Genomic DNA, 16,026 nt, shown 5'->3' on the forward strand with positions numbered 1-16,026 from the left:
GGGGCGTTACATCTCCCCCTCCTGAAATTGGACATCGTCCCGATGTCCATCGGCTAAGAACAACCCCGGATAAGTCTTCTTCATGAGCTCTTGATGTTCCTAGGTGGCCTCATTAGGCCCCAAGTGCTGCCATTGCACTTTAAGTTGGGTAATAGCTCGCTTTCGCAGCTGTACTTCTCTCCGGTCAAGGATGCTCAGTGGCTCGACCAAGACTTCTCCTTCCGATTCGACCTACACATGCAATATTCTAAATCAGTTTCTTTTAAAGGAAACTTTTAGACTGATCTACTGGAATAATTCTTACCTGTATATCCTGCCATCGGATTACATGTTTAGGATCATAAACGTATTTTTTTAACACAGAGACATGGAAGACATTGTGGACCCGGATGTGACTTGGTAGGGCGAGGTGGTAAGCCACCGGCCCAATTCTCGCCAAGACATGGAATGGTCCACAATATCGGGGTGCCAATTTGGCACACCCACTCCATTGCAATGTACTCTTTCTGGCTTGGGCCCTCACATAAACATGGTCAACGACTTGGTATTCCTTGAACCTCCTCTTTCGGTCAGCAAAGCTCTTTTGCCTATCCTGGGCAACTTTTAAATTAGAGCGTGCCCTTTTCATCATATCCTCCATTTCCTTAAGCATTTCTGGCCCTAACCTTAATTTGTCTTTAGGTCCACCCGAGCTTGAGGGTGTGCGGCATTTCCGCCCATATAGGACCTCAAAGGGACTCATTTGTAACGAGGTATGATACCCGTTGTTGTATGCAAATTCAACCAAGTGCAAATATTCCTCCCACTGCGTCGGTTGCTGCATTACATATGCTCTTAGCATGTCTTCTACCACTTGGTTCACTCGCTCTGCTTGTCCGTCGGTCTGGGGGTGGTACGTTGTACTGAAGTTCAGCTGTGTCCCCAATTCTGCAAATAATGTCTTCCGAAAGGCCGACGTTAGTTTCACGTCACGATATGAAATTATTGCCTTCGAGACTCCATGCAGTTTAAACACATTCTGCATGAAGATATAGGAAATATGTACAGCTCTGTAGGTGGATTGCACAGGTATAAAATGTGTTGCTTTACTCAACTTTTCTACCACCACCATAATAGAGTCGTTATTCTTCTTTGTCTTAGGCAGCCCTGTTATAAAATCCATGGAAATGGTTTCCCACTTCCATTCCGGAATGGGTAGTGGTTGCAATAACCCTGCTGGATGTTGATGCTCCGCTTTAATTTGTTGGCACTCCAAACACCGTGCTAAATACTCGGCTACATTCTTCTTCATACCTGGCCAATAGTACTCTTTTCGAAGCGCAGTGATCATTTTCTGATACCCTGGGTGTCCAGCATAGTGACTGATGTGAAATTCGTCCAAAATCAGATTTTTAAGACTGTTTTGACTAGGTACATATAGCCTCTTTTTATAATACAACATTCCAGCATTATCTACCTCATATCCTTGCTGATTCTTCTCGCTGGTAGACTATTGTACTTGCTGTTTTATTTGCTGGTATTCAGCATCTTGTTTTGCTGCCTTTTTTATCATTTCCTCGAAGGGACTTTTCCATTCGCTGAAGGAAATTTCATACAAACATTGTACCTTCCGACTTAAGGCATCAGCCACCTGATTTTCTTTCCCCTTCAGGTGTTTGATATCGAAGTCAAAACCACTTAGGAAATCTACCCACCGTGTTTGTCTTGCGTTTAAAATGGGCTGGCTAAAATAATTGGTTAGACTGTGGTGGTCTGTCAGTGATAAAAATTTCCTCCCCATGAGATAATGTCGCCACATCTTCAAGCCATGTATGACGGCTGCCAGCTCTAAATCATAAGCAAGATATTTCTGCTCATGCTCTTTTAGTTTCCTTGACTCGTAGGCTATTACTTTCCCTTCTTGCATCAACACACCTCCCACGCCCTCCTTGCTTGCGTCAGTGCACACCACATAGTCCTTATTAGGATCAGTTATGCTCAAAATGGATGCAGTGGTCAGCAGATGCTTAAGCTATTCAAAACTTCTTTGACATTCCAGGGTCCATTTGAATGCTCTTCCTTTTTTCTGTAGGGAGGTGATAGGATACGCCACCCTTGAAAAACCTTCTACAAAGCGTCTATAATAACCAGCTAATCCCATAAAGGACCTGATGTCTGCTACATCTTTTGGTACGGGTCATTCCATTATGGTCCTGATCTTTTCAGGGTCCAATGCGATCCCTTCTTTTGTGATTATGTGGCCTAGATATTGTATTTCTTCCTTGAAGAAATCACACTTGCTAAACTTAGCATATAACTGGTGTTCTCGGAGGGTTTGTAGCACCAATCTAAGGTGCTCCTTGTGCTCTTCCATGGTATGGGAGTATATCATTATATCATCGATAAATATTAGCACAAATATGTCCAAATATCGATGAAATACGTTGTTCATTAAGCACATGAAAGTTGCAGGGGTGTTAGTTAACCCAAAGGGTAGCACCACAAACTCGTAATGCCCATACCTTGTTCTAAAAGCTGTTTTAGCTATGTCTTCCTCATTAATCCTGATATGGTGATAACCTGATCGCAAATCGATCTTAGAGAATACTGTTGCACCCTTCACTTGATTGAAAAGCTCATCAATCCGAGGTAGAGAATACTTGTTTTTTACTGTCAGTTTGTTCAGCTGACGATAATCTATACACATGCGAAGGGTCCCGTCCTTTTTCTTAACTAATAGCATTGGAGCTCCCCACGGAGACACAATGGGGCGGATATAGTTTTTGTCTAACAGTTCCTGTAGCTGCATTTTTAACTCTGTCAACTCAGGTACACTCATTCTATAGGGTGCTCGAGATACCGGTGCTGCCCCCGGTATCAATTCGATGGTAAAGTCTATATCCCTCTTAGGCGGCAGTCCGGGAATCTCTTCTGGAAACACATCCACAAACTCTTGTATTACAGGGATGTTATCCAACGTGGCTGCTTTAGCCTTCGAGTCAGCATAGCCTACTTGGATGGTGTAAATCTGACACCCCTTCCTAATGCATTTTTCTAACTGGGATGCAGTTATCGACCAAACCTGCACTGGCCGCTTAATTCCTTGCATCTCTTGCCTAGCTCCAAGTTCATCCCTATAATAAATAATCTTTGTTTTGCAGTCAACCAATGACCAGTGCTTTTCTAACCAGTCCATACCGATCAGAACATCATATGAACCAAGGGGGAGCACATTTAAATCTGCCATTACTGGCTGCCCTGCTATTGTTAAAGGGCAGTCATTGACTTTTGCCAGCACTCGCCTCTTGGCCCCTGTAGCCAGTTGTACTAGCCATGGATTCTTGAATTTAACAGGTTGCAGTTTACAATGTTCTACTACCTTTGGACTAATATAACTTAATGTGGCTCCAGGGTCAATTAAAACAGCTACAGTAAGGTCTGAAATTTTACCTTCAAATTCCACCATGGTCGGCTGGTACTCCACCTGACGATCGTCCAGGGCTGCATTAATCCTTGGTATGCTACGTCCTACATCGCCAATTGTCGATGCTTCATGGATTTGGGATAACTGTTCGGTTCCCTTTCGCTGCGGACAATTTTTGACGTAGTGAGGCCCTCCACAACCCCAACACTGTACTGGGGGTCTTGCTGTCCCTTCACTATCCAATCTTGCAGGCTGTTCACCGACTCTAGACTCACTAGTTGGCTTGGATTTGTATGAGTTTTTCTGGATAGTTCTGTTGTTCTGCCCCTTGCCAATTCCCTTGCTTCCACCACTGCGATTTCCTTTATTGTTTCCAGCTGCCTTATTACCTATTTTCTCATTCCATCTTTTGCCTAAAACTTCTCCTTTCTGTTTACCCTGCTGGTAACAAATCCTGGCTTTACGAATAACTTCGTCCATTGTCTTTGGATTGTCAAACTCAATCCTCTCCCGCATATACAGGGGTAAACTGCTAACAAATATTTTCACCTTAGCCTTTTCTTCTCTAATATAAGGCACATAATGAAGCAAGGAAGTAAAACGGGTGATAAATTCGTCCATGGTCTACTGCCCCAACCATAAGTCATGGAATTCCCTTGCCTTTTCGTCGTAAAAACGCTCGGTCAAGTATCTTTCTTTGAAGTACCTTTGAAATTTCTCCCAATTTATGGTCTGTTTGCTTACCCCTTTTACGATCTTGACTTCTTCCCACTATAGGATCGCTTTGCCCTGTAATTGAAAGATGGCCAATCATGCCTTCAAGTTATGATCGTATTCATACAGCTGGAAGTATTTGTTCATATTTAGCAACCATGCCTCAGCTTCTTCCTCCTGTTCCCCATCGAAGTGTGGCAGTTTAATCTTCTGGAATTCCCCTTGCAACTCTATGCGTTGCCTCTTTGAAGTCTGCTATTCAAATGTATTATCAGATCGTTCCTCCCTCTCTTCTGACCCTTCGGGTTCTGTATGATGGTTATGTTCTTTCGACATTCTTTGTTGTTCTGCACTGGGATTAGCTGGCAGCTGGTTCTGTCTGTCAGACAAGCTTTTTATAATTCTTTCTTGTTCCATCGTTAGGCGTGCATTATCTTCACGTAACCAGGCCATTTCATTTTTCAACTCCTGCACCGTCTCCAAAATAGCCTGGTTTGTATTGCGAGCTTCCTCTTCGAGCTATACCCATAGCTCGGGATTACTCTTAGGGCCACGTACAGGTCCCTGACCCATCGCATATCTGTGTGACACACTGTCCCCTCTTCTCATGCTATCAGTCTTTTGGTTTCCTGCCTTTAACATGGGAAAAGTAAATCAACATTTTAACCCCTTTTTTTAACTGCACAAATAGGGACAAAATAAATGGTATCTGCTACTCTATGTTTTCAAAAAAAAAATCAATTTGCTGTATGTACTATTTTAATTTGAATGTCACTGTCAATTTCAACTTTAATCTCAATGTCACTGTCAATTTCAATTTTAATTTCAGTTCCCAGAGGTCTCAGTTTTTTAACTGGGCTCTGATACCAATTGTAATGTCTCCACTATATAAATTTTATTTTTTACTTGATATTACCAAGTAGGGATTGGTCCTTTTGACACGTCACCTAGTAACATGTCACAGAACTTTATGTTTTTTGGCATTCCATGTCACTTATCCGACAACTACTTGGTCACTCTCTGGCGACTGTCCGAGACATTATCCTATACATTCAGGTTCATTAACTGCTGGCCACCTTATGAAAGACCCTCGCCTCCTCACGATCTGCAATGGATTGTATGGAGGGCCATCTGGCAATTACCATTTAATGTACACAAGGTTATCTATACACTTGATCTTCGCTTTGGATTCTGCGTAATTTTCTTATGCTCTGCCATGTGCGTGGCATGAGCAGGTTTGTTTCTAGCAGTTTCTATTCTCGGGCTTGCTACCCCATCGACGGTGGTCAGGGGGTTTTGGAAATCTACGGCTCCAGATCCTTGCTAGTTTGCGCCAATCATAATGTGTTTGGTTATGTGGTTTTCACTCTTGGCGCCATTCCATTTACCACTATTTGCTTTCTATGTTCCGCTCTGCTATGGCTCCGGAACCCCGCTTGCATTGGCGCTCATAGAATCAGGTTATGGTGCTAGTGCTGCTTGGCAATGTTCAGGTGAAGTTTATTATTTCTTTTTTCTATGAAAATGATTTCTTGCCTTTCTATGTTCCGCTCTGCTATGGCTCCGGAACCCGCTTGCATTGGCGCTCATAGAATCAGGTTATGGTGCTAGTGCTGCTTGGCAATGTTCAGGTGAAGTTTATTATTTCTTTTTTCTATGAAAATGATTTCTTGCCTTAAGGCTCTTCTGAGCAGCGTTTACCTAATCATTTTACTAATGGCTTCACGATATTCCTTGGCAGGGACTTTACCTCCGGACTCCGGAGCCGAGCGTTGACGGGGAGCGCTTTACCAGACTTACCATCCAAATCCCGGGTAAGGGGTTTTACTCCCAGACTGATGGATTCAGCAAAGCTAGTCTTGTAGCATTTTGAGCAGGGATTTAGTGTTCTACGATTAACTAAAAAGGACCTCCCAGCTGGTTACAGTCCCACAGTAACTAGGATTTCCTTTAATTTCCTTTATGTATTAAACAGACTGTATATTGTAAGAGTATTCGAATCCCTACATGTGGAATTCGAACAACAGTTGTTTATTGTAATTTTGAGTTACTTTTACCAGGGTTTCGTCTCGCGATTTCTTTTCCTTTTTACTAGACAGCAGGGTTTCTAGTGTTATCTCTCTAGGGTAATCCTGAGAGTATTTGGTTACCAAAGAAATTCTGCTCTTTCTTTGTATTAGTTCCTCTGTGAGAATACATATGAATTCAAGAGTTTCAGTAGGTACTAGTTTTTGTCGTGCTACATTTGTTGCATGATGTAAATGATTACCTTAGAATTTTATTTCTTAATTTCATGGGGGGTACGTGGCTGTAACAGCCTCGACCCAGATTCCTTGTCTTATTTTCATTGTGGCTATTGTGTTTACTTCGACAAAACTCACTCTGTCAATCGCAGTTTTACATGTATATATGTATATTTTCACTTATCGGGTCGATGCCAGAGGATTGGGCAAGGTTAATAATCCTATCTCCACTTGTTTTCCGTCATAATATCTATTAAAGATTTAGATGTATGCCGCAACTCTGTGCTTCATTCAAACTTGGCGTACACTGGTTCGCCACGACTTTCTTGATTCTTTCACTATGGTTCGCACGGTAATGTTTTGAACTTTGCTTTTAGTTGCACTCGACTATTCTCTGAAAAATTATTGGGTCCTTGTTTTAGTGAAAGAATGATTTAAAAAGCTATCATGGTTTCGTTTATTCTGTGTGTTCATTATATAATTATATCACAGAAAATTAATCACCAAACTTATTGTTTGACTCGGCTACCAGTTCGGCATGCCATGGACTTCCCCTACCGGTACCTTAGGGTGAAATGTTCTTAGCGTTAATGGCACCATTTACCATGAGTAAATTTTTCATGAAATACGTGCGCCCGAGATATTTTTCGGGGCATTAAGATTTGCAGTGGTCCAAATTGTTTTACTGTTTCGTTCATATATCCTTTTACGTGTCTAAGTACGTGTATAACTTCAAGGGTTTTGACTCTGGTTGGTTATCCACCGGACTATAACTGTTATAACTAATATTGTGATCGAAATTTCTTACTGAAAGTGAAAGTTACGATGGTGACAACTTACGCCAAGTCCTTTGTTGTTCTTTTAATAGGTTATAACGAAGTTTTGAAGTTCTGAGACTCGCTTAGTCTTACTGTTCAGATGATTTGCAAGGACCGTAGTCCTTTTATATATATATATATATTTTCTTATTTTCTTCTTTAAACAGTGGATACGGATTGTTATAACCTTGTACTGTACACCAACTGTTTCTTGTATAATGCAGACAGTCGCATTTGTTAAACTAATTTGATTTTCCAGAGTCTTGGTGGTGTCTACTGTTATTATCATAACTCTGTCTCAGCTTGGTTTTTTTTTTTTTTTTTAAATCATAGCTACACAAAAATTTCCTATTTTCAATTTCGAGACAACACAAACTTACTTATTCACAACAGTTAGAATTTTCTATACATGTCTATTCGGAGTGCCAGTGATATTACAATAGAATTGCTCACCTCTGCTTCCTGTGTTGTGGTGATCCAAGTAGTCCTACAGAAGCAGAACCTTCTCTTGTCTGTCACTTCTAATTTGCCACTCAACCTCGAGATTGTCTTTCGCTACCAGAATCTCTCCCCCGTGCTCTCTTGCAGGGCACTGCCCTCACCAGACTTAGTAGTTTTTTTTCTTTTTCTTTCTTTTTTCCTCTGCCTGACCAACTTTTTTCCCTCTTTTTCCTGGATCCTTTCCAGTTATAAAAGGCAGTTAGGGTTGCAGTTCACTGCAATTATTTTTCCCCAACTTCCCTCTCAAAAGTTACCAACTATCACCAAGAAAACATTTCTTGTTTTTTTTAAAAGAAATAATAATAAATATTATTAAATTCTAAAACAGTAAATAATGTCATATTCAGTTTTTAACTATAGTAACGTTAAATATTTACATTCTCCTGGGGCGTTTCAGCCATGTTATATCTAGGCAAGAAAACTCCTTTGATGTACACTTGCAGTGAGTTCAGATACAACTTTCTGGTTTAGTATATACACTCCTCAATTTTGGCAAAAAGCTAGATGTCATTTAGAAAGTTTATTAATAAAGTAAATGATAAAACTTCCGTAGCAAAGTAAAAATGTCAAATAATAGAAAATATTACATTTGAGAGCATATAAATCTGAATGTTGGTGCGTAACCGACGTAGGTGCCACGAATTGAGAGGTCGTGGCAAGAGTTGAAAAGCATATGAAGCCATGCGCCGCCACGATACACGTAAAATTGCCACAGAGGAGCTGTTTTCAGATAGCCATGTACCGTTTTTCGAAGCTCAGTGGAAGGCCGTGATCTCTTTTAATTTTCTGTTTAATGTATGAGCACAACATAGATACCATATCGTTGGCGATGCAAGCAACGTTACAGTGAGCGAGCAATGTTGTCTCATCAACCGGCCTGCTTGCACCCTAAAGCCCGATTTGGGATTGGTAAAACGTTTGGTGCAGGTAATACTTTTATATTCATCACTCATCACAAATGAATGCCATATAATATAATCACATTATGTTCATGAACAGGTCGAAGCAAAGGACGTGAGTGTGAGAAGGAGAAGGTGGAGCATGAAGAGACATCTAAGGAGCAGGTGGAGCAATATGAAGTGGGACTCACAGGCGGAGAAGCCGGAAAAGAGGAGGTGGTAGAGGAAGTATATAGGGAGATAGATAGCCCATAAAGGAGGAGGAGAGAGTCGTAACGAAAAGGGTGGCCACTGAGGCTATCCGGACCCACGGAGACACTGACGAAAATGTTTTATTGGTGTAATAAGTGATCCGTAGGTGATGTTATTGTATATATTTGACCTGCAATTAACGACGACCGTTGTGAAAGCTTGTTGGAGTAGTTTTAGTTGCCAGTTAAAGTATTTTTCTGTCGTCATTTTTTTTTGAAGTATTTTTCTGTCGTTTATTTTTTACTTTTCTTGTCGGTCAAAGTATTTTTCTGCATATTATCTTGCCATCTTTGAATCTTTTCTTTCTCAGAATATTTTTTTTGCCCGTCAGATTCCAGTGTATCTTTCGAAATATTTTCTTTTAGAATCTTTCTTGCACGTCATAATATATTTTAGAAGTTTTTCTTTTTTTTCTTTTTGGACCAGTTAATATCTTTATTTCCATTTTTTCTTTTCTATTTTTTTTTTTATCTTTTATCTTTTTTTCTATCTCTATTTTAATCTTTTTTCTTTTTGACCAGTTAGTATGTTTATTTCCTTTTTTCTTTTCTATCTCTTTTTTTAATCTTTTATCTTTTTTCTATCTCTTTCTTTTAATCTTAAGAGTATCTTGCTGTAATCTTTTTTATGCCTGTCATTGTATCTTTTAGAATTTTTTCTTTTTTTCCTTGCCTGTTAGCGTATCTTGCTTTTCTTTCTTTCGTTCTTGCATATTATATTATCTTATTATCTTCGGGTCAAATTTTTTTTTTAAAATTCTTTTGTGCTGATCAGAGTATCTTTTAGATTTTTTTCTATTTTTTATTTTTTATTTTATTTCAATTTTTTTTTTTTTTTTAATATGCGGCGGTCCATGATGCTCATATCTCTACCAAAATCCATCAAAATAAAAATTATGAAAAAAAAAAAACTATAGAAAACATTTAATCATGTTGGCTCATAAAAAAATTACAATCTGAAGAAATTGGTTCCTCTCGACTCATGTTAAATAATCATAATCATATCTATATTATATTATCTCATTATATTATCTTATTATCTTCTGGTCAAATTTTTTCTTTAAAATTCTTTTGTGCTGATCAGAGTATCTTTTAGATTTTTTTCTATTTTTTATTTTTTTAATATGCGGCAGTCCATGATGCTCATATCTACCAAAATCCATCAAAATAAAAATTATGAAAAAAAAAAAAAAACTATAGAAAACATTTAATCATGTTGGCTCATAAAAAAATTACAATCTGAAGAAATTGGTTCCTCTCGACTCATGTTAAATAATCATAATCATATTAATTGTGAAAATATTTTTTGGCATATTATCTTTGCCCTTCAGAGTCTATTTTGGATTTCTCATATTAATGAGTCATTGGTTTCTTTGAGGGGATGATGTGTACCGTTGTCAGTGCGTCATTAACATTAAAATTGAATTGAAAAAAAAACACTACTATATAAAACATTTAAATCATGTCCGCTGGTAAAAAAATTACATCTAAAGAAATTAGATCCCTCTCAACTCATCTTAAACATCTTAAATCAGTATTTAAAATGAGCTGATTTAAGATTAATCTATGCTGGTATTTGCTACTCAAAATATTTTTGGGCATATTATCTTGCTTGCCAGAGTCTATTCTGGATTTCCCAGAGTCTATTCTAGATTTCCCATATTAATGAGTGGTTGGATTCTTTCAGGGATAATGTGTAAAGCTATGTGTCCGTCATTAAAATTGAATTGAAATTTTGTTCATATTCACCAAAATTAAAATTATATTCTGGATTTGCCAGAGTCTATTTTAGATATGCCATATTAACGAGTGGTTGGTTTCTTTCAGAGATAATGTGTAAACTATCTGTCCGTCATTAAAATTGAATTGAAATTTTGTTCATATTCACCAAAATTAAAATTATATTCTGGATTTGCCAGAGTTTATTCTAGATTTGCCATATTAATGAGTGGTTGGTTTCTTTCAGGGATAATGTGTAAAGCTAAGCTATCTGTCCGTCGTTAAAATTGAATTGAAATTTTGTTCATATTCACCAAAATTAAAATTATAAAAAATCTAAAACTTAAAAAAAATATATATATACAAAACATTTTAAATTATATGGGTAATAAAAAATGTACATTTAAAATCTTACCAGTCAAAATATTTTTCGGCATATTATCTTAGAATCTATTCTAGATTTGTCATATTAATGAGTGGTTGGTTTCTTTGAAAAGACTTGCATGCCCTGTTTCTTAATATCAATACTAAATAATAATATTAATATAGATAAATAATCGTTGTCCGGTATTATCTCTTTGGCATTGGAGACTTATGTTTTATTTATCGAACTTTTTGCGAAATCGTTGTGAGGTATCATCTCTTTGGCATTGGAGGCTTATGTTTTATTTATTTTCCTCCCATCGCAGTTCGTGATCAAAAATTGAACCATTCCTTTTTTTTCATCTGAAAACTAAAATAATTCATATTAACATTCTTATTAATCCATATTTAATTTCCCCGTAAATTTAGGGTGTACCTTTTTAAATTCACGACATAGTTCGATCTTATCATTTGTAATTGTCTTGATGTATGCATCATTTGAAGTATTAGATTCATTACATATTTTAAATCCACATTACGTTCATCGCATACTTTAAATCCGTATCATATCGCCTCTTTGGCCTCAATTCAAAGAAGGTCATTACACATTGTTTAAATTCAGATATTATCACTAACAAAATGACGGGGCAGGGCATCCTTATTTAGATTGGGGATTTCCGGAATTTCCAGAATATTCGTGGATCTGACATCCAGAATCCGCCAGAATCCGCCACAATCGACTTAACCTTAGACATTATCACTAACAGGGATCCCAAGGCAATTAATATGTATGGATGTATGGGTGGTATATGCTTATTTTTAGATTTAAGTTAGTAGATTATCTAACAACATAGTTGATTGAAGTGATTTAAACTTAGATTATTCTGGTAAAAATTATAATTCTCTTTGTTGTGAAGCAATAATTAATATATAAGTTGTATATATTTATGTTGGATTTAAGCAAATATATTATTATTTAATAATAAATATGTACACTCCATGCATATTAATTGCCTACCCATATTTATTGAAAGGTGAAGAATATATGAATTGTATATGATTATATTGGATTTAAGCAAATAAATTATCTAATAATAGACATATACACTCCATACATATGGGATTTAAGCAAATAAATTATCTAATAATAAACTATACACTTCATACATATTAATTACCCAACAACAAACTAGATAATTGCCCAGCGACGAACTAAATAATCTTGGCCCAATATTGTCACTAAGAAAATAAAATAAAAAAAGCATGTTTATGTTGCTTACATATCCCCAAAATATTTTAACCCAGAATATTTTAACTAGCATTTTTTGTATGTACATTACAAATCTCCAAAATATTCTAAACGGCATCTTTATGTCGATGATAAATCCCTAAAATAATTTTTTTTTTTGTAAGCTGAGGCATGATTCTATTACTATAAAAAGAAAAAACTATGTACATAAACATGGCGCCACCCGCCCAGAAGGGAAACCGGGTGGCCTTCGAAAGTATATAACACCCATCCAAAAGAAGTAGATTTCCAGTTTATCAAACCTGATTGAAAAACCCCCTATTCTACCTAGAAACATACTATGCATAGCTGTAAAGAGAATCGATATCAAAAATACAAAAAAAGTCATATAATAACCTCCATAATCTACGGCCTCATGGCAGCATCAGTCTTGGTATCAGGTTCTGTCTTAACTATTCCATTGTCTTTGAGCAACTGGATCAGCTGGTCCATCTTCCTGTCCTGCATCATGAGAGTCATTTGAAGATTCTTCATTTCTTTTTTCAAGTTCGCTTGGGCAAGCTCCACCATTTCACCTGCGACTTGCTCCAGTGCCCTGGCAAGTAAACGTTTCATTCCCCAATACACATGCAGGGACTGCTTGTAGAGGGACATCCTCCCTCGGGTATGGCCCGGATCAGGAAGAAAAGTCTCCCAATCTGCCATTTCAGGGTCCGATTGGTCCTGCAGCGCCTCTTCTTCCAGGTGGTCTATAATCCGGCGAATATGGTGATGAGTTTCATTGACGTAAGCATCCTCAGCTTCCTGCAATTTCCGCCGCATGTCCTTCTTACCTCGCTTCCTGCCTGAAACCCCAGCACTGTAGCCTTCCTCATACTGTTCTCTGTGAGCTCGGTTCTTGCCACGACCCCGCGCACTACCGCGGCCCCTTCGGCCTCGACCTCGACCACGGCTTCCGTCAAACTCCTCATCGTCGTCATCCTCCGAACGTCCAGCATCCTCCCCAACATCATCATCTCTGGCGCCCACTGAACCAGAGTGCTTCATCCATTTGCCTACCTTTCCTCCCGAGGTCGGCCGTGGTGCCTGCTCTGCAAAATACTCCCTTCTATCTCCTTCCTGGTCTTCTGACTCATCAGAGATGTCCAGGTAAATGGACCGCAAAGTTTCCTCAACCGCCTGTTTCCCTTTCTCCTCCAGAACTACCCCCTGACTGCGCGTTTTCCTACCCTCATTTCGGACTGCGGCCATACTCGTAGACTTCGTAGACAGCAATTGCCAAATTCTTTTCTCAGACGGACCCAATTCCACCCTACACTGCTCCAACGTAAGCGCCGAACCTCCCACACGTTGGTGGTCTTTATACAGACAGAGCCCTATTCCTCTACAATCCAGGAGCATAACCCGTCCATGCAACAATATACCTCTGATCGACCACCTTCCCTTGTTATTGTTAGTTAGCTCCCAGCCCTGTTCATTATTACACGTCGCAGGACTAAGGCCCTGATGTGATAGGCTTCTTGGCGTCGTGATGCCACCGCACTCCCACCTCTGTACCCTCCCTGCATTCGGCCTTGGGATTGTCATTTCGTCCCATAACTGCATAAATGCGTTCTGCCAAATGGGAATTTTGACAGTTTCATCCATGATCCCACCGCAGTGTTCATAATTGTTCCATTCTGCGCGCCTCCGAATCATTATGGAAAGGTTCCTAAGCCGTCCTGTCACGCCCGATCGCCTCATCATTATCCTGTCGTAGGATGGTGGCCAACTCAGCCCACCGTGGATCCGCCTGTAACACACCCCAGCATCCATCCATCACCCGGTTGGATTCGCCACATGCCCAATTGGCTAAATAATCGGCCGCCCTATTTCCTCGCCGCAATACATGATTGAGTATAATGTAATCGATCTGCCTCATCTGGCCTTCAATATCCTGTATAATGGCAGCTATCCTCCAGCTCTTGGCAACGTGGTCCCATGTTTTACCCTGCTGTAATTTCCTGAGCATTTCAATGACCATTTGGGAATCGCCTTCTATGACGAGGTTTCGGTATCCATTCCTTATAGCAATGCGGATGCCATGATAGACCCCCCAGAGCTCCGCCTCATTATTGGACATTTCCCCGCCCCATTCTGCATATACCCAACGCGAACCCCCTCGACTATCGCGGAAAATCCCGCCCCATCCTGCCTCCCCAGGATTGCCCTTTGATGCACCGTCGAAGGACAATTTAATTTGATTATCGCCTGGGAAGCGAAAATAATTGGGGCTCTGCATACTATATCTATGACACCTATCAGTGTTGGGGTATAACATCGTAAAATCAATGTTCAATTTGGTTATGATTCGCTGCTCTTCCACATTCAATTTCCAATCCTCCTCTCCCCAAGACTCGGAGAGGACCGTTTCTTTAATCGACCGGCAAACTACCTCCCATATTCCGGCCTCACAGCAGCTTCGATCCTTGAAAATTCGACGATTTCGTTCTTTCCACACCTCCCAAATTACAAAACCCAGCGACAGACTCCAGAGCCTCCTAACAAGTTTGCTATGAAAATGCCCCGCTCCCCATTGTATAATGGTACCCCTAAGACTGTCAGGATCCCTATTCAAGTAACCGAAGAGAGCCCGAATTTCTTCCCACAGACTCTGAATATACAGACATCGATTCAACAAATGTTCCTGTGTCTCAAATTCCTTGTTACACAAAGAACACCGGGATGGTCCAATCATGCCACGTTTCTGTAGGTTATCCCACGTCAAGATCCTACCTCTACACACCAGCCATGCGAAAATTGTAACTTTAGGCCACCATTTAGCATCCCAGATCTTTTTCCAAGGCGTTGGGTCAGCGATTCTATCCTCCTTTGTTAACCAATAATAGGCTTCTTTGACTGTGAACATACCTTGCGTTGCTTTACCCCAGCGTAGGATATCACTGCCTGGGCGAGTCTGGAAGAGACCTCATGAATGGCAAGTGCGAATAGCTCCGGAGACTCAAAAATCCCTAAAATATTTTTGAAATATTAAGAAGATCCGCAATATTATGACATCTTAAAATATTTTTAAAATCCACAATTGCCTGACATCTTAAAATATTCCTGGAATCTTCCGCAATGGGCTTAAGCTCAGGTATCCGCAATGGGCTTAAGCTCAGGTAACGTCCCGTGATACAATTTTCTTCTCAATATGACATGATACAATCTCAAAATTTTCTGAAAAACTCTTTATACTTTCAAATAAAAATTTCTAGAAAGGTTTAGGATTAAAAATACAAGACCATTTCTTCTGCGCCTTTTTAAAATTGTTTATATTCTTAGCAACTTATAAGTTAGTTAAAATTGTTTATATTCTTAGCAACTTATATTTAGACTTCGACCTTATTGAATTTTTTATACCCTAAAAGAAAGAAAGAAAAAGACCATCTCATCTTTCATACAAGTCTTTGATATAGTGGACTATTCCACAGCATTAAATTCCCATCTACCATTTCGTTTACGCCTTTCTAAAATTGTCTATATTCTTAGCTACTTATATTGGCTTTTTAATTTAATTTAAGGTTGATTTTGTCTATATTCTTAGCTACTTATATTGGCTTTTTAATTTAATTTAAGGTTGATTTTTTTTATTTTTTAATTGAGGATTTTGTGTATATTTTTAATTATTTATATTTGCTTTTTAAATGAAGATTTATTGATTTTTTTTTTAATTGAAAGTTTAGATTGATTCTCAAGTGAATATGTTGAGCGTATGCTTAATTTTAATGCTTATTAATTATTGTAGTGTTTTAAAGAGTTTGTTAAATTGCATTGACTTTTAATAAATTTAAAAAATTAGATTTGTGCCACTTGACTCCTCACCC

The 16,026-nt window shown here is 38.8% G+C and overlaps 1 long non-coding RNA gene across 1 annotated transcript; it reads left to right on the top strand.

The window, feature by feature from the left end:
- Positions 1-8,442: 8,442 nt before the first annotated feature.
- On the top strand, positions 8,443-9,000 carry LOC149149905 (uncharacterized). Its single transcript, XR_016263542.1, has 2 exons — positions 8,443-8,606; positions 8,679-9,000. It is a non-coding gene; the product is annotated as an uncharacterized LOC149149905 (long non-coding RNA).
- Positions 9,001-16,026: the final 7,026 nt, after the last annotated feature.

Source organism: Pinus tabuliformis, chromosome 9 (assembly GCF_031772625.1).
Source record: "Pinus tabuliformis cultivar Carrire ecotype Pingquan chromosome 9, CPIR1, whole genome shotgun sequence".
Taxonomy (NCBI): domain Eukaryota; kingdom Viridiplantae; phylum Streptophyta; class Pinopsida; order Pinales; family Pinaceae; genus Pinus; species Pinus tabuliformis.